The 19348-nt window shown below is 36.9% G+C and overlaps 1 pseudogene; it reads left to right on the top strand.

Moving 5' to 3' along the window:
- LOC113081530 (fibronectin type III domain-containing protein 3B-like) overlaps nt 1-19348 on the top strand; it is a 45118-nt pseudogene that overhangs the window by 5748 nt on the left and 20022 nt on the right.

Here is a 19348-nt window from a genome sequence, read left to right on the forward strand (position 1 = left end):
TTTCTCTGCACTGTCCCTCATTTTTTTGTCCCCTCGCTCCTAGTGTCTTTCACTAGAAGTTCTGTAAGGTGAGAGTGGATGAAGTTTCAGTGCGGGCAGAAACAGGGTCAGCTTTTTGAGCTCAGCTGGGTGTGTAACTGCATTATTGTGCCTTCAGGGAGGAACCAGATCGTGCTCTGGAGTCTGTGGTGTCAGTATTGGGTAACACCTTTATCTGTTAAACAGGACAGAGGAACTGAGATGGGTCCTGATGCTATTACATAGACCAAAGGGGAAAAAAATGTATTATGACAAATTATTATCTTAGCTTGAAATGAGATTTATTGGAGAACATATTTTGATCTTGAGAAACAGACTTTAGTAATCTCTCGAGTTTCAGAAATGATCTCAACGATCAGATTTTGCAAGATACTACAAAGTCTGAAATTAAATGTAAGAGATCAAAACCAAACCAGATCACCCAAAAATAAAACTTCAGTCATTGTTTACTCATCCTCATTGTTGTTTCAGATTTGCATGATTTTTGGCCTTACTTGATTAGTGGCTTCTACTATAATATCATAACTGTTGTTTTAATGATGTGCGAGCAGACATGATCATCAAATATGCCACTGTTAAACATATGCCAACATTTTTTCTCATAACTTTATTTATGCAATTGTAATTGCAGTGTCAATGCTTGCATGCCACCTCTAATCAAGAGCATTAATCAAAATATCTAAATGCCACTTTAGATGCAGCATCTGCAATGCAAATATGTATTTTTTGATACTGAATTCAGTTGATTAGTATCACCTTTTTTAATCTAATTCAGTTTATTAATTAAATGTAAGAGTTTTCCATTAAAGATGATACATACATCTAATAAGGTTAGAAAAATGCCACTGGAAATCATTTTAAAGCGGTTTATATTACTCCTTAATTGAACTGTAAAAATATTGTCTAATTATCACTATTGATGTGGAAAATGTGGAAATATTATTATTATTATTATTATTATTATTTTATTTTTTTTCGTTAATGCCCCCTCTACATATGATAACTTTCAACAGACTGAAATGTATGATGCTGTTCATTAATAATATGAATATGTGCAAAAACAAATGAGATTTCTTTTCAGGCTTGTGTGGTTAATTTAGACCTTAACACCAAGGACAATAACCAAAAAATATAATAATATTAGCATTGACACCAACGAATGGTAACATTCTGTTTATTATAAGTGTCTTCTGCCACATTAAATGCACAGTCCTTTCAAAGTCGTGTGGACTCTGAATGAATATGAATGTTTTATTGTTCATCAGAAAGTGATTCCAATGATATTGTTGCTCTGTGACATTATCTTCATAGCTGTGGTGTGAAAATTTGTCAAAACTTGATTAATTGTTGTTAATGGGCCTTTACACTTTAACTTTGTAGCACTACCCTGATTAGGCAAGCAAGATTCTAGGCCAGAAACCTCATATACCAGACCAGACGCAAATAAAGGCCAGTCATTATTCTGCCACACTCCTGCAATGTGTCCTTGATTTCCTGCTTGTTCCTTGTCTGGACTGTTATCGCTTCAGTTCCATTGTGGCCGAGGTTGTTGAGATATTTTTAAAGAGGTGATGTCATCTGGCTGTAAATGCTGATCAGAGTCACAGACGTGAGTCAACGTCGGGGAGATGGAAATCCTGAGCTCTCCGAGGTGAGAGGGAGTTACTTTGCAGGCAAAAAATGTGTCATTTAGATTGTTTCTCATTCTCTGGGAATGTGTGTGTGCAAGCCTGAGCATGTGTTTTGTGTATGTGTGTGTGTGTTTCAGCTGATCAGGGCTGAGGGAAGGGATGGAATGAGAGAATAAAGAAATAAGGGGGAGATGGAGAGGAAAAAGTGATGGTTTTCTTGGTTTCCCAGCTTCCTCAGTGTTATTATGTGCCATTAGCTTGATTATAGGCCCATGCCAGACTGGGTCCACATCTGGAACTGTAAATCTGCCAGATGCAAGAACAGATTTCTAAAAAGAATTAAATCTATCCTATGGTGGTGTGTGTGGCAGGTTGCTGTATTTAGTGCTTGTTTGCTGTTGTGAAGAAGATCTTTAAAGCTGAAGTGTGTACTTTTTTCTGTATAGAGTAAGGTTGATTCCTCATAAATACTGTGGCGCTATCAAAACATTGTCTTGTTGATTTGAGCTTCCTGACTGGCCTTTACACAGCAACATTGGTGTGAATTTGAGGTGGGACTATCTGTTGTATCAACTAACGGTTAATTAGTATTAAGGAAACCTGTTTGAATACAATCATTATGTTTGCAAAAATTACACCTATCACTTTAAAATATTACTGCGAATTTGCATCGTTGCAATGCTTCTGCCAAATGTTACTAATGTGTCTTTTTAATGTGTTTAGGGAGGTTTAAGAAAGTTGAGTCTGTAAAAATCTTGTGGTTTAAATTAAGGCTGAACGATTTGGGAAAATAATCTAATTGCGATTTTTTTTCCCCAATATTGCGATTGCGATTTAATATGCGATTTGTTTTGTAAAGATTTTTTTTATCCTCTTTTTTTCCCCAACAAAACGTAATGAATTATTTAAATATGACCAACACAATATTAGATGCATTTAGTGTGAAATGTTCTTTCCCATAGGCTGGGCCTATTTGTTATAATTAAATTTAAAAAATTTTATTGAACTGCTCGTTACAGAAACATCTATGGCTTTGCCACTGTGCATTTCAATAATTTAAGCAAAGGTATGCGCACTTTGTAAACACTGTGTGCAAAATTTACAGTCTGAAGAAAAAAATAATTAAAAATAATAATTATCTTACTGCTCCAAAGTCAGTAACATTTCACACAACTGCAACAGCATTTGCTTTTAAAATATTTAGTAAAATCAAAATAAATAAAGTTATAAATAAAAAAATGGAGAAATGCACTTTTAAATTAGACAAAAACTATTTTAATATTATAATTTGGAATAGATCAACCTCACTTATCAAGTACACAACAATAACACACCACACAGACTAAAGTTCACTACGAGTATGGCACTGCCAGCTATAATGATCCAACAGTTTTGTTCTCAGTGGCTCACAGGTTTTTTGCTAAGAAAACCAGAATATTGACTTTTGCTGGCTTCAAGGATGAGCGAGTGCAAGTCACAATATTCCCTCCTGTGCTAAAAAGACGCTCTGAGGGAGCGCTTGTGGCAGGTACAGGTACTCTGGTAAGGCTCAGCTGTGCGGCTTGACCACATATCTGTAGTGCTAGCAAAAAACTCCACCGTTTTAACCTCCGCGGCGACTTTCTCTTTACACTTTTTGTACAGCTCCGGTATGGCAGTCTGACTGAAGTATGTACGGGAGGGTATATTGTACCGTTTATCAAGCGTATATGTCAATGCCACGAATCCAGGCTTGGTCACCGTGCTGAGAGGCATCATATCTTTGGCTATGAACTCGGTTATTGCCCGAGTGATTTCCCTGTGCCGTTTTGAATTACGTTCATACGGAGTGACACTTTCGAACATTTCGGTCAGTGATTCCTGTCTTGAGGTATTTGGCCTGTCTGGCGCACTGGTGCTCGGCATTTTGGTCATACAACTGTCATACATTGATTTGTGGTATTTTTTTAAGTGCTGAAACAAGTTTGTAGTGTTACCCCGTGAAGTCGCAACGGGAGCACGGCATGCTCTGCATAACACCTGAAGCTGTGCAGCATCTTCTTTTTTGAAACCAAAATAGTTCCACACCACCGACGTGCTGTTCCTCTTTGAGATTAAAGTCGCAGCTGTGTCAGTTACTGACTGTTCCGTCGAGGCAGAGGCCATTGCGCTACAGGTTAAATATGAACTGACAGGATGAAAAGTTGTTGCAGCCGAGTTCTCCGCTCTTTCGCTCGCGTCACATGCCCACCTCAAATCGCGCACGTTGCGATTAGAAAATCACATTTTCTCATATCGCGATATTATCGCAAATGCAATTAATCGTTCAGCCTTAGTTTAAATGTCATCTATGTTCGAATTAGGTTGAAGTCCCTAGTTCCCTAGATCATATCCCTTAGTTATCTGTAAATTTATACCAAAGTTGAATTGTCTTTTTTTATGCTTTTAGCGGCACAAAATAAAAAATGTGATAAAATTTTGTGTGTACATGTGTGTCTGTGTGTGTATTAGTACCTGTCAAAGGTTTAATCATGATTAATTGCATCCCCAAAAAAAAAAAAGTTTTTGTTTGTATAATATATGTGTGTGTACTGTGTATATTTATCGTTTTATTTCTCAGATATTTTGTGTCATTTAAGATCTCTGAAACTCCAGAGGACAAATATTGGTGTGTATTTTAGATCTAATAGTCTTTCTTCCATGTTTGGTGAAACACAACATACCTGTCCAGTTGCACTCTGATCCATGTTCTCTATGATCATCAAACATCCAGGTCCCGAGGAGGATCTGAGATGATGTCATCAAGGAAATGATTGTTTCACTGGTGTTGTTTTGGTTGGATGAAAGGCGTGCTGTTTGACTGTGTGAAGGGGTGTGAGGGCGACGGGGAAGTGGTCTAGGGAATACCCCACATCGCTAGAACATCAGCCATGCCATGAAAGGACTCTCTGTGACGTGGTCACAACAACATGACCCGTGAAGGTAGGGGGTCCAGCTTCTTTGTATGACACCCCCCTCTCCGCTCCCCTCGTCTCTGACATTGTATGAATCTTCTCAACTTTTCTCTCAGGGGATTTAGCCCTTAAATGCCCCCCTCAACCCTACAGACGTTCAGACTCCAGCCATCCTCAGGAATGAGGGGAATGAGGAGAGCAGAAAGAAAAGAAAGAATGGATTGAGAGCCTGAGGGCTAGAGAGAGAGAGAGGAGGGGGAACAGGAGAAGAGAGAAGGTTTTTGGACCCCGCAGGCTTTGGCGTGTTAAGCTGTAGTGTTAATGATTTTATTTGGGCGGTAATTACAGGCTGTGGTGTAGAGCTCAGAGAAAAGGAAAACAAGCATGCTCAGAATCTGAAAGACTGCAGGATGCTTCAGCAGCTCATGAAGTGAGGTTAATGTAGAGCTTCTGTCAATTTGACAATTGATTTTTTTTTTAAATTAGTTTTGTTATTTATTTTTATTTTTTTAATTATTAAAATTGTATCAAATATTTAATGTAATGAGTTGTTCCACCTATTTTGTTTTTTTCTAAATTGGAATATTGATGCATGTTAGTAAAAAAAAAAAAATGGTCTGAAATTTTGTTTGTGTGTCTGTTTTTTTGTTTGTTTGTTTTTGTTAAATTGTTTAGTTTTTAATTTTATTTTTTGTTTAATTTTTGTGTATGTGTGTTTTGTTTTTGTATTTCATTTTATTTATTTATTTATTTTAGGTTTTTTTTTTTTAATTAAAAAATTTAGTTGTTCCGCCTTTCTTTACAGCTGATATCACAGAGACTTCTTATTTTTCAGTCTCATTTCATTCTTATTTTTCAGTCTCTAGTCATCTAGAGAACACATAATGTAAAGTAACTTTACCAAGTGAAGTTAATATACTGTTTAACCTGAATACACTATATATATGTCACATTGTGGAGATTGTGGGCTGTGAATCATTTCATGTTAACTTTCAAGGAAACAGGTTGGCTGTGGGTGGTGTGTGTGTTTAGCAGTGGAAGTGAAGGCATTTATGAGCCAATAAAAAGCCCCCGACCTCTATTCTCGTGTCTTCCTCTCTCCTGGAGATCAGAGGACATATGTACACTGTAGGTTGATTTTTGTGGTTTTTAACAACCGACTGAAATTATTCTAACAAAAAAGAACCACAAAATGCCACAACATTTTATGAACATCCTGCCGTAGTTAAGAAACAATGTATGGACCTGAAGGTACAACCACAGTACGTTTTCGTAGCTTAAGGCTTCTGTTTGTAATCTCTGTAGCTGTTGTTTTTCCTGCACTACTTCAGAGCATCAGATGAATGGTTTTGTTGCTCTTGGTTTGACCCCTGGGGGTGACGTTTGTGTTTGGAGTTAAATTGGACAGGTTATTGCTTTTGCAGAGGAAAATGGCACCAGTCAGCTGAGAAGACATTATCATTGCTGTGCTGATCTTTCCCCCCACCTGAACTTTGGCTGTTTTTAAAGAGTTTTAAGAGTGTCATGTGAAGCAATTCTGTGAGGTGTTCATCCAGTGTGACAAAGCAATATTGCCTTTGTTTTGATCAATCTAAATGATACAGTACTGACTTGTGTTGACTTCTGTGCTGGTCTGTTGTGCAAGTGTTTTATGCTTTAAAGGCTGCAGCCTACACCCTTGTTTTCTGTATTACGCAAAAGTCGAATTAGTTCATTTCAAATCATAATATGTTGAAAATAGTGCACTTGGAAGTTGGAACAGAAGGAGTTTGGAAACTGCCACATTGATTTTTAAATGTGCCAATCTAAATGTAAGAAATTAGTTTTACAAATGCAGTGAACATGCTAATTGTACATTTGAATTGAATCTGTCATTCACAGTTATATTGCTATAATTGTTTCCAAGTTGTATGGTCAGTAAATGGCAGTAAATAAAATTCAGTGTTTATTACATAGTAAATATATTTAAAAATTGTAATATGTGTTAAATGTTATCTAATAAAACAAAAACACTCGAATCATTTTAGTAATTCTTTTGTGAATTTAAAAATCACAATGTTGTCATTTACAGTACGAAACATGGATAACGATTCATTTATTCATTTAGAAATCTTCTGAAGACAAAATCAGTTTCACCTGATTCAGTTGAGCTTTTATTGTAGTAAATGACTAATGGAAATTAGTGTATATATATATATATATATATATATATATATATATATATATATATATATATATATATATATATATATATATATATATATATATATATATGTTATAGGCACAGGTTTGCTGCAAGGCAAAATGTCCTGTTTTTTTTCTCCTTTTTTTAGAGGCACACATTTGCTGCAAGACAAAGGTTCCTGTTTTGTTGTTTTTTCCTTTTTTCTTTCTCTCTGTCTGGTCTCCTTGCTGTGCTGGAGAGACTGTCGCCCTATAACTGCATTTTATATACAGATTACATCATCATATAAACATTGGTGACATCATAATGATTTCATCCCGTTCCATAACCCACCAGTAGCCTTTCAGTGAGACGTGTGTGGTTCAGTGTGTATTTGCATTGTGTGTGTGTGTGTGTGTGTGAATGGGGTAGCAGATGAGGATCTGCTTTAGTCTTCATCATTAGCTGATTTCAAATTAGGCTAATTACTCATTTAAGAGCGGCCTGGCTTTTAGGCCTGGCTTTTCACTGTGTAATTAGATATTATTTTAACAATTTGTCTCTCTCTCTCTCTCTCTTTCTCTCAAGCTGTTGTAGGGAGGGCTCCATGAATGTTCGTCACCATGATGATGATGGACCAAATGCTGGACCTCCCGCCTCCATTGAGCAACGAGGTTCCCATGATGCACCACGTGATCAATGGCGATGCACCACAGCAGGTGAGTTTGTAAAGTCAGACTTATTTATTGACAGCAAGTCTCAACAGCCTTTCATATTAAAAGCCAGAAATATTCTATAGCAACTTTTTATCTAAGACTAAAGACCAAGAATTGTTCCCTTGTTCGACAAATTGAACATCTGCTCTTGTTTTACAGGTGATCCTGGTCCAGGTGAACCCAGGTGAGACGTTCACCATCCGCACGGAAGACGGGGCGTTGCAATGCATCCAAGGTTCGTTCAATGAAGATCTTCATATTGCTTTTACTAAATGTTACTGATCAAATCTGTGAGTGAATCAGACCCATTTGGAAAGGAATCAAGGGGTTTTCTCTACAGTTTATGATGCCATTTTAAGTCTATTTTACATTTAGTATGAATACATGAAGGTGTTTGTGTGGCACAACACCTTAATATGCCACCACATTTGTGTGGCATATTATATATATATATATATAATATTCTAGCCAGTAAGTCACAAGGATTTTTTTCCCTCAACATTTTGCAACCCTAAAATGTTCTACATAAAAACTATTTGTAAACCTCTAAGAGATCTAGGTCATGTGACAGTGCTACAAAACCATTTCTTACCTTCTTGTGTGTTTGGCCAGTGGAGAGGCGTTCGGTCACTGAATCCCTACACTAAATTACATCTGACCTCATAATGTCTTTTTAACTTCATAAAGGCCACCGAATTCCCTCAGTAAAAGTTTTGCAAGTATATGTAAGAGATTTGAAGTGGACAGTCACAGTAGCCTAGACCACAGGATACTGGATCTGACTGTCCGGGTGCTCCCATCACTGTTTACACAGCTAAGAGGAACTTAAGAGGAACTGCGATGACTGTTTAATTCAATTTGTCCAATGAGAATAGCACAGCAGAATCAGCAGCGGAGGGCTGTTTAGTTTATTCTAGAGACATAGCTGGCAGCTGTAGATGGAGAAAGAGAGTCTGTACCTCACAGGTGTGGAGAAGATGCAGCTGAAGGCCCCGGTAATGTTCCGGCATGTTCAGGATAAGATCTTTGTTTAATTTTCTAACGTTTGTACGAGCTTTGGCAGCTGCACTGGATAAGCTAAGTCCCCTGTTATTCTCTGATGTTGACTTTGCATTTCAATTGCAAACAATTTGCTGATAAATGTTTTCCCAGGGCTGGGCAGTTTACCGTTGGCTTATCTTTATTAAAACAGTCCTGTAAAGAGGTGCTACAGTACATACTATGTCTGTAATTCAGAGCCCCTTTAGCATTTGAGAGTATCTAAAAGTGCTAAATGAAGCTCTGTGGACATTTTTCGAGCAGGATCTGTTTCCGTAAATCACAGTAATTGCCTTATATTTTTCAGACTGCTTACTGTTGCTAGCTGTTAGGTTGTCTGAATGACAAGTCGACAAATTGGACTAAAGAAAGCTCTGTGTACTGTAATTAGGCTGGATTTAAAGGAACAGTTCACCAAAAGAAATGACAACTGTCCTTATTTTCTTACATTTATGTATGGAAACTTTTTTCCGTCACTGAATAAAAAGTAAAAAAAAAAAAGGTAATTGCGGCAAATCTGAGTTTTTCTCTCAGAATTGCGTGTTAGTGTCTCGCAATTGTGAGTTTATATACCGCAATTATGAAATTATAACTTGCAGTTCTGACTTTATCACTCTTAACTGCGAGGTTATAGCTCACATTTCTGAGAAAAAATATCAGAATTGTGTAATATCTTTAAACATGTTATTTATTCCTTCTAATATGCTGATTTGATGCGTTTAAAAGTAGCGTGAAAATACAATATATATAAGTATAATAATTGTATTTTAGTGGCCAATTACATTACACAAAGTGTCTGGAGAGTCAGTGTCGACTGTGGTGATTAAAATATGAGTAATCCAGTTTTATGAGATCTAGCTTTTATGTTGTTTCTTTGCGAAGCTGTTTGTGTGGTATGAACCCGAGTTTTTCGGTGGAAACGTACAGGGATGTGAGGTTTGCTTTCCATTCCTGCTGAGGTTTATGAAGCTGAAAAACATCTGAATTCTACATCCTCCTCCTCCTCTGAATCACCTTTCCTGCCAGACGCAGGGCTTTTGATGGACGTCTGCAGGATTGACTCTGATGCAATCCTTCCGAGCGACGGTCAATAGAATTGTGAGGTGTTATAAAAATATGTTCTGGTGCTCAGATACGTCACTGTGCATTAGTCCGTATTCTCACAGACATACTGTCGACTCACTCTCATCAGGAGGCCTGTAAAATACACACACACACACACACACACACACACACACATGCATGCATGCATTCCAGACTAATGAACCTTTAGATATTATTTATTGGCAATATTAAGTTCACCTGATTTTCTTTGTAAAATACTCTCTGTGTCCCTGTATTCCAGCGCTATCTCTTCCTTTCACTCCTTTTCTCTGGACTGAGTTAAATATGTTTCCTGTTGATGTGGCTCGGAGACCACCCCCCCCCCCCCAGTGGCCCCCCAATCCCTCACCCCTTTCCTCCAGCTCCGAGAATCAGAACTCCAAAAGGCAGATGTCTAATATTAGTGGCCACGGTTTTGAAAAGCTGTGTGTAAAACAAAAATGTGTCTCCCTTCTGACAGTCGAGAGTGCAAGAGGCCTTGGGCAGACGTTTAGAAGTGAAGGAAAACTTCTAAAAGAATGTGTACATGTGGAGATCAGGCACCGCTAACACATCACACCTGGCCCAGCACTCTTTCCAGGTTAACCCTGTGCAGACAGCAGTCGCCTGTGGCCTCAAGGGAGACAAAATCCGGCGCAGTCATGGGGGGGCGCGAGTTGTGCTGAGCTTTTGATCTCGCTGTGGGACATGCTGGTCTTGATGAACGTCGCATTGCTTGCTTATGTTAAAGCATCATAAAACACTGTGTCTGGCCCATCTCTGTTTTGGGGTTTTGGAATATCCAGAGTTCCCTTCATGTAACGAATGACCAAACTGTGGAACGTCTTTTATTAAATTGATCAAAAGTGACAGTAAAGACATTTATTAGATTTCAAATGATGTTTCAAATAAATGCTGTTCTTTTGAACTTTATATTCATCAAAGAGTCCTGAAGCAAAAGTAGCATGGGTTTCCACAAAATAGAAATCGGCACAACTGTTTTCAACATTGGTAAGAAATGTTTCTTGAGCAGCAAATCAGCATATTAAAATGATTTCTGGAATTTCTGGGAATTACAACAAATGTAATTTTGCTTTCTCATTGGCTCTAATAGCAAAAAAAAAAAAAAAAACTTTCCAAAAGAGGAAATTTTTTTTAGAGATTGATTATATTGGTCATGCTAGAGAAAGTTGTCGTTTTCGAAACACTTATGCAGCAGTGTGATTGTGAACTTTTTTTTGTCATTTAAGTTTTTTTTTTTTTTATATATATAAAAACTTTGCTAGTTTTACGATGTTCATCATAGTCTGTGAATAGGTCAATTATAATAGTATAATAGTAGTAATAATAATGTCAATAATCAGAGCAACAGAATACTCAAAACGCACAACTTTCTACACTTGCACTCAAACCCAGAGTCACACACACAGATTGCGTTCTTCATGAGCAGAGATGCTTATACATGCTAACAGACGTTGACTCCTCCCACAGAAGCATGAGCAACTACAAGCAGCAAAGAGCAGGAGTTCCTGGAACAGATGGTGGTTAGTTTTATAAAATAAAATAAAAATGCAGTTTATTTCAAACTCACTAACTCAAGTTCAGGTTATTTGCTTCTTCTCCTTCTTGCTCTTTGTTGTTCCTGTTTCCCTTTTTATGGCATTTTGGTGTTTTTTTTCTTTCCCTCGTTTAGTGTGACTGTTCTCATCTAGTCTGCACTCTTTCCTGGTGGAGGAAACCCCCTCTGCCGCACAGATGATCATAGCAGAGCTTCAATTCCATTCTTCTGACTCACTCCGCTGAGGAACAGTGGATTTTTGTGTGCATCATGGAACAGGCAGAGAGAGCGGTCTGAGGAAAAAGGCAGCGTTGTGTCTCAGTCACGTCCTTTTGGTTGTGTGCTCTCCGTGCTTGTGTCCATGAATGTGCCAATCTTTTCTAAATATATTGGCACCCTTGATCATTTATTTGAAAAACCTTTTTGAACGAAAGCTCTGAGGAAAAATTATTCCTCAGAGGTTGCTCTTTCATAGCTTGGGAGACATAAAGTCAGTGTAGAAAATAAAATTGATCCTGTATTTTTTTCCCTAGTCTTTCTGTGCATGAATCATTAGTGCATGTTATTTCAAAGGAAAGAATCTTTGTAACCTTTCTTCAAAACATCCTCTGCTTCTGACATCATCAAGCCCTCTTATATTTATAACCCGATCATGACCGATCAGTTCCTGATGGATAAAATCAAGTCCCACCCTACATTTTCTTCCTGATTAAATATCCTGTTTTATTCAGAAATGAGTCACATTATTAAAGTAGAATGGTTTCCGATATTCTCTTTTGAAGTTTAAGCTTACGGATATTTCACTTTAAATTACTTAGTATGCAAATAGAAACAAACAAGGTTTTTAATATATTAGGAAGGCTGTTTCAGCATCTCAGTGCATTCATTGAACTCATTTATTGAAACCCACAGCACATATAAAAAAAAAAAAAAACATTTGTAGGGATGTAACAATGCACCCCAAGCTGGTTGAAAATAAATACAAATATGTTGTGACTCAGATCGTTTGAGATGTTAAAACAATTGCGATACAGTTGAGGGTGAGAGTTTTTGTGAATGTATCTCTGAGGAGAACTGACTGGCCGTCTTTGGGAAAGTTGACATGGTTTTTTCTTTTCATCTGGCCTTTGTATAACGCATATTAAAGCGTTGTTTGAACACAGTACTTCTTTGCTTACCACGGTAGCAAAGGAAATGCTATATTTGCTTCTTTTCCATAAACGCCACCTACTGTCAGAGAGTGAATTTGCATTTTCACTCAGCTCGTCTGCTGTTTTTGTTTCGTGCAGATGTTTTATGCAGTAAGGGGAAGTTGTGGCCTAATGGTTAGAGAGTCGGACTCCCAATCGAAAGGTTGTGAGTTCTAGTCTCGGGCCGGACGGAATCGTGGGTGGGGGGAGTGCATGTACAGCTCTCTCCCCACCTTCAATACCACGACTTAGGTGCCCTTTGAGCAAGGCATCGAACCCCCAACTGCTCCCCGGGCGCCGCAGCATAAATGGCTGCCCACTGCTCCGGGTGTGTGTTCACAGTGTGTGTGTGTTCACTGCTGTGTGTGTGTATTTCGAATGTGTTAAATGCAGAGCACAAATTCTGAGTATGGGTCACCATACTTGGCTGAATGTCACTTCACTTTTTCACTTTTAAAGTCAGACCATCTTCAAATTTCGAAATCATATAGTATAATTTGGATACTGCTTGGTTGGATCATGATTAAAATACAGTAGTTGCCTCAAATGTTAAATGGAATGAGCGCAAACAAAGCCTTCATTTTGTTTATATGAAGAGATTTATTTGATTTATTTGATTTTGGGTTTGTTTTAAAATTTCAGTGTAGTTTTGTTATTTTGAATATTTCAATTTCACAAAAAAAATGTGAATTTTATTCAAGCAATCATAAAAGCTCACCTTTTCATTTATAATTTGTCTTAAACAAATTTGACTTTGTCAAATCTCATTTTGTTAAAAAAAAAAAAAAATCCCTAAAAATGTTTATGAATTTATTACTTTTACATAAGTCTTGATTCACACTCCTTTTAGTCTTTAAGTTGGTATATAGGACATACTATTGAGCTAATAAAAAGGAGATCTCAATTGTGTTTCTGCTGCTTGTTTTGTTTAAACATTTTTGTATCCTAATTCCCTGGTTTTCAACCTACTGCCGCCACTTTCTCCAGAACATTTTACAGTGGAACATTCCACCAGTTTGTTTTTTCTCTTCCTCCTCTCTCTCTTTCTCATTTCTCTGGCTCTTTCTCCATTCTTTTTTGCTGACCTACTATTTTCAGCTACCGCTGTGTCCTGCAGCAGATTTCTGCGTGCCTTCATGGGGCAGTGGTTTGGTAATCGTAGTCTCAAATTTCAGGATAACAAGGGCACGCATAAAAACAAACCCGGCAGATTGACACCTTCGCTCCCTGCCAGCTCTCTGGCACAGTTTGCAGTGCCCGGCCCGAACAGAATGAGTGTGCACTTCATGAGAGTGAACTCCATAACCCTCCTCTGGTTTACTAACCTGTGCAAACCCACATCACAGATTTAATCTGAGTGTTCTTAAAGGGACAGTTCATCCAAAATTGAAAGTTCTGTTATTATTTACTCACCCTCATGACTGGAACAAAAAAGGAACATTTTTGAAAAAAAATTCTTCAAAACCTTTGCAATATAGTGCATAAGTCATAGATCAGTTTAATGATACTTATACATTGCTTTTGTCTACTTTTTTGAAGTTTGACAGCACCAGTCTCCAGTTACTTTCATTATGTTGCAAACATTGGGCAGAGAATTTCCAGAAATTAAATTTTTGTGCTCCACAGAAGAAAGAAACTCTAATTTTCTAATTTTTGGGTAGACTGACCCTTTAACCCCTTACTAGTAACCCCCCTTTTTTGGCATGGAGACCGAAATTACATACCCAAAATAAAAAGGTTTCTGCTCATGATTCTTTCTGACTAGATACATATTCAACATATGTTCACAAAGCTGACACTTTAAAGTTTACTGTTCAGGAATCAGAATCACTCAGACTGTTATGATAATAGAGATATATAAGCTCAAACATAAAAACAAAAATAAAAATATTAAAAACATATGTTTTAAATGTATTTTAAAAAATGTTGATGTAGGAAATGAGTTTGAAAACACAGTGTAGCTAAGGCCACAAGTCTTCCAAGACTTCATAAAAATTTCATAATCGAATCTGTAAAACTGTGAATTTTATTAAATATTTTCTAAGGCCATGTCATGTGTGTTTTTAGAGAAGGCTAATCAGATTGATTTATGGCCCTTGTCATCTCTGTAAGATCTCACATGTAAACACTGATGTGTGTTTTATATGTGTGTTTGGCTGTGAAAACTGCCCGTTTCATGATTGTATTGTTCTCACCAAACGAGTCTTTCACACCTCCGCCAGGTATGACACATTATCCGCATTATTCTTTTATCATTATTCTTTTGTTTTTATTCCACCTTTATTAGCCTTGATTGTGGTTTTTCAGGCTTTACAAAGACACAAAGCAGCAATCTCACTTCAGTCTCTCTTTGCATTTAGCCCTTATTTATCAAAAGTCTTACTATAAAAATACAACAAAACATTTTCTTACGACCTTACGTGAATTATTGAGACAAAAATGCATTATGAAGAAGAAAAGCACCTGCTATTAGTAGCATTGGTGCTAACGTTAGCATCAAGCTACATCTGACAATTTATGAAATTATTAGTACACTTTTACTCAAAACTCACTTTAAACCCCGATCGAGTGTTTATAATAACTTCCTTTAGCGATCAGGGGTGGAATTTGGTCGTTTACTGTTGTAAAAATATGTTATTTGTAGCCTTTTTCATCGCTGCACAAGTTAGCATTTCCGATGTACATTTTCGATTTTTTTTATAAAAACGCCCCAGATCTCAAGAAATTCTCATACCAAGCTTTACTATCGTAATCGCGGGTTTATTATTCGGATATTTTGTGTGTACAGAGGTGTTTCAGTGTTGTTTTGGCCAGATAACTACCAGGAAGTGTGCAGGAAGCATGTGACACGATGGGGCGGTGTCCAGATATGAAACTCTAGATTGACGTTTGAAAGACCCAATCAGAGTCTGAGTCACACACCGCACGAGCTGCCGGCACAGCAAACACATACACAGATCGCTGGGAGAGGCTGTTTATCATCTGATCGCGTAAATCCGTGGAAAATGAATAGAAATGACGATTCTGTCTGAAGAAATATGAAGTAAACATCAGTAAATATATCCATATATCTCCGCAGATATGCATCTTTGGTCTATAAATCCTTATTGACGCTGTTCAGTGAGTCTATGTGAACACAAATAAACCGCTCTTGACGTGACTGAATATGAGTGAGTTATGAATTTCTATTCAAAATGTGGCATAATACAGATTTATTATTTTGCACTCCTGACATAAATCACTAAATATCTGTCACTGCAACAATGTTTTATCAAAATATTGGTCAAATATCGAAGCTTGAGTCTTTAAACTTTCCATTGATGCACAGTTTGTCCAGATGAAGTAAGACAGTGATGTTTAATGTGCTGTGAAAGTGAAACAATAATAAACTGGGGCCGTCAGCGATGTTTGCACGCAAAGGGGTTAAAAGCAACTCTTTGTGTCGGTTTGTATCAGCTAAATTTGATCCTGGGATATATTTAAATTAAGGAGCCACACTGAGTCTGATCTCCATCTGAAGTAACGTGAGCACAGTTTGGGCATTTTAAGGAATTTTTTAGATAGACAATGGTACCATTTATGAATGTGACAGGCTTCATCGAGACGGGGCTGATCCAAGAGTCTCTCTCCCTCTGTCTGTCTTCCTTAGTTGCCCTCTCAATCTCTGTTGAGTCTGAACTGTAGATCATGTCAGAGCAAAGGAAACTCCTTTCTGAGCACAGAGCATGTCAGAGCAGGTCTGCCATGGTAGTCTGCCCTTTTACCTCTTTTTTTTTCCCCCTCAAGCTCTACAGTGTTTCTTCTGAACCTTTATATTTGTGTATACCTAGTGTGCTTAAAATCAACATGACGTCAAAATTCACCAGAATGGCCTTCTTATTAAAACCTTTTTTTGTTTTTGTTTTTTAATTGGAATGAAGCTGAAATAAAATTATAAATATTAGATGAGATGTGTTCCTGTAGCTCAAGTGGTAGAGCATTGCCTTATGAAGCACAAGGTTGGGTATAAAAAATAACAAAAGCACATGATTTAAATAAAATGAATTTAAATAGGAATAGATTAAATTAAATACATCTTAAAGAAAGTAAACTTTTTCTATCAGTTCTGATTTTCATTTATTTTCATTGAAACTGAAGTACTAAAATGAAAATTGAAATTAAAACAAGAAAAGAGAGCTAAATAAAAAAAACTAATATAAATAACAAAGCACGTGACTGACATAAAATTTAACTTAAAAAATAAAAGAAATAAATTAAATTAAAATACAATTATTGAAATTAAAGGCTTAGTTCACCGAAAAATGAAAATTGTCATTAATAACTCACCCTCATTTCGTTCCAAACCCGTGAGACCTCCTTTTATCTTCGGAACACAGTTTAAGATATTTTAGATTTAGTCCGAGAGCTCTGTCCCTCCATTGAAACTGTGTGTACGGTATACTGTCCATGTCCAGAAAGGTAAGAAAAACATCTTCAAAGTAGTCCATGTGACATCAGAGGATCAGTTCGAATTTGTTGAAGCATCGAAAATAAATTTTGGTCCAAAAATAGCAAAAACTATGACTTTATTCAGCAATGTCTTCTCTTCCGGGTGAGAGAGTTAAAAACAAAGCAGTTTGTGATATCCGGTTCGCGAACGAATCACTCAATGTAACCGGATCTTCTTGAACCAGTTCGCCAAATCTAACTGAATCGTTTTAAACAGTTTGCATCTCTAATAAACATTAATCCACAAATGACTAAAGCTGTTAACTTTTTTAATGTGGCTGACACTCCCTCTGAGTTGAAACAAACCAATATCCCGGAGTAATTCATGTACTCAAACAGTACACTGACTGAACTGATGTGAAGAGAGAACTGAAGATGAACACTGAGCAGAGCCAGATAAAGAACGAATGAGTGACTCATTCACGAGTCAAGAACCGGTTGCATCAGTTTTCGGATATGTAAATAATAATAATAAAGTAACACTGCCAAAGACAAAAACACTATTTTTAATTATAAATGAATGTTGTTTACTAATTGAATTAGTAAACCTGAGTCAACTAACTCTAGCATCAAATGCTCTAATGTTCAAATTCACTGAGAAACCCCCATGTTGAGAATGGCAGAGCTGTGGCATACGCTGATCCGGCGTGCAGGGCTGGAGAGGAGCTGGAGGTCAGGTCTGCCTCCTACATCATTTTTCTTTCCCATTCACAAGGAAATCAACCTACACAAGAGTCCCTTCAGCCCCAGCGAGGTCAAAGCAGGTCTCTGAGCCAGCTACTGAAATCATTGGCCAATAGCTATAAATCAGAGGCACGTCTTTATCATTGTGTGATTCACTCAAACGTGTGTTGCTTTTGGGTTTTTTCACGGATGTTGGGTGGGGAGAGGGTAAAGTTCTCACCCTGTTAACTCAGGATGGGAAGCATGGAAATGAAAACAATGCCTTGAAACACCAGAGATGGCCTGGCATGATAGTGACACCCTGGTCTAATTCTCTGAATGGGCTTTTATCAGTGACACTGGGAGTATTTGAGGTCATTCCTCAGACTAATCAGCTGCAGAGAGGGGGAGCGTCTGGAGGGTAGCCGTGAAGTATCTTGTTTTCCTGGAGGGCTGTTTGCGTAACGCTCTCCACGCAAGAGCTGAATGAGTCCACGGATTTTTTTTATTGCACATCCTGAAAGCCAACACCCTCCCACCCCAAACATGCTGGGAATTCACAACCAAGCGCTACATATCCACAGGGCTCACCGCTCTTAAGGCAGGGTGGATCTCTAGACAGACAGTTTGGAATATTGCCATTTTTGGGCCATTTTGTTTTAGCTTTGAAAGGTGGGCTTTCAGTAGAATCGTCATCTCGCAGCCAAATCCCATACTCCATTTCTCTGTGGCCAGTATCTCGTTTAATGGCTTTCATCTGCTTTCTACATCTTTTCTTGCATCTTTTAAGTATTTTCTTATTATCTAATATTTAAAAATAATTACAAAAAAGTATTTAATTCTTTCTAGCATTTGCATTTCAGTTAAACATTAGTAAACAATTTTTTATCATAAATTAAATTTAAAAAAAAAGTTCTAAAATAGTCAATTTTGAATTTATTTATTATTATTTTTTTCTAGCACTTGCATTTCAGTAAAACATTTGAAATGATTTAAGTGCAAAAAATATATATTTTATCTTATTTTTCTGCCAGCAGTTAGATTTTTTTAATGTCAGTTTTTTATGTTTTATAAGATATTGTGACAATTTTGAATTAATTTATTTGTTCTATTTTTTTTCATATTTCGGTAAAACATTAAAAAAGTAAAACATAAAAACTGTTTATATATTATAAAATATATTGTGAATTAATTAATTTATTTATTGTCAGCACTCAGTATGCCGTTTGAAATCAACCATGTTTTTTATGTATAAAAATTTGTATATTTTATTATTTATTTATTTATTCTATTTATTATTATTTTTAACGGTTTAAAATATGACAGTTTGGCTGTTGCCGATAGCAGAATTAATCAGCAAATTAATTAGTCTGACTTTTACCAATGTATCAGTCTATCAGTAATTTGCTGCAGATCACACATAATATTTTTCTTTTTCTTTAGTTTTATGAACATTCAGTCAGTTACGCAGTTCAGATTTGTACAAGTGAAATCAGTTTTACATCAGATGATCTGGAGCACCATAAGTTCAAAATGAATACCAAGATAGAGTTGAGTGTGTGAGCTTGAAACAAATGTTTAATAACGTACAGATTTCAATATTTGTATGAATAAATTGTATTAATTAAGTGTGAAAGGGATTTCACAGGTCTGAACCAGCATTTCTGACTGAGATCTTTACCTGTGGGATTCGTATTTGGACCTTTTAATAAAGTGTGTTTGTCCGCCTGTCCGAAAGTGTGTGTCTCAAGGCAGTCCGCCAAGATAACTGCCATAACTTTCATTAATGCGAATACAAACATCTTATAGTAAATATTTGAGTCTGGTATACATCTCCCCCTGTGA

This window comes from Carassius auratus, unplaced genomic scaffold, assembly GCF_003368295.1.
Source record: "Carassius auratus strain Wakin unplaced genomic scaffold, ASM336829v1 scaf_tig00034526, whole genome shotgun sequence".
NCBI lineage: Eukaryota > Metazoa > Chordata > Actinopteri > Cypriniformes > Cyprinidae > Carassius > Carassius auratus.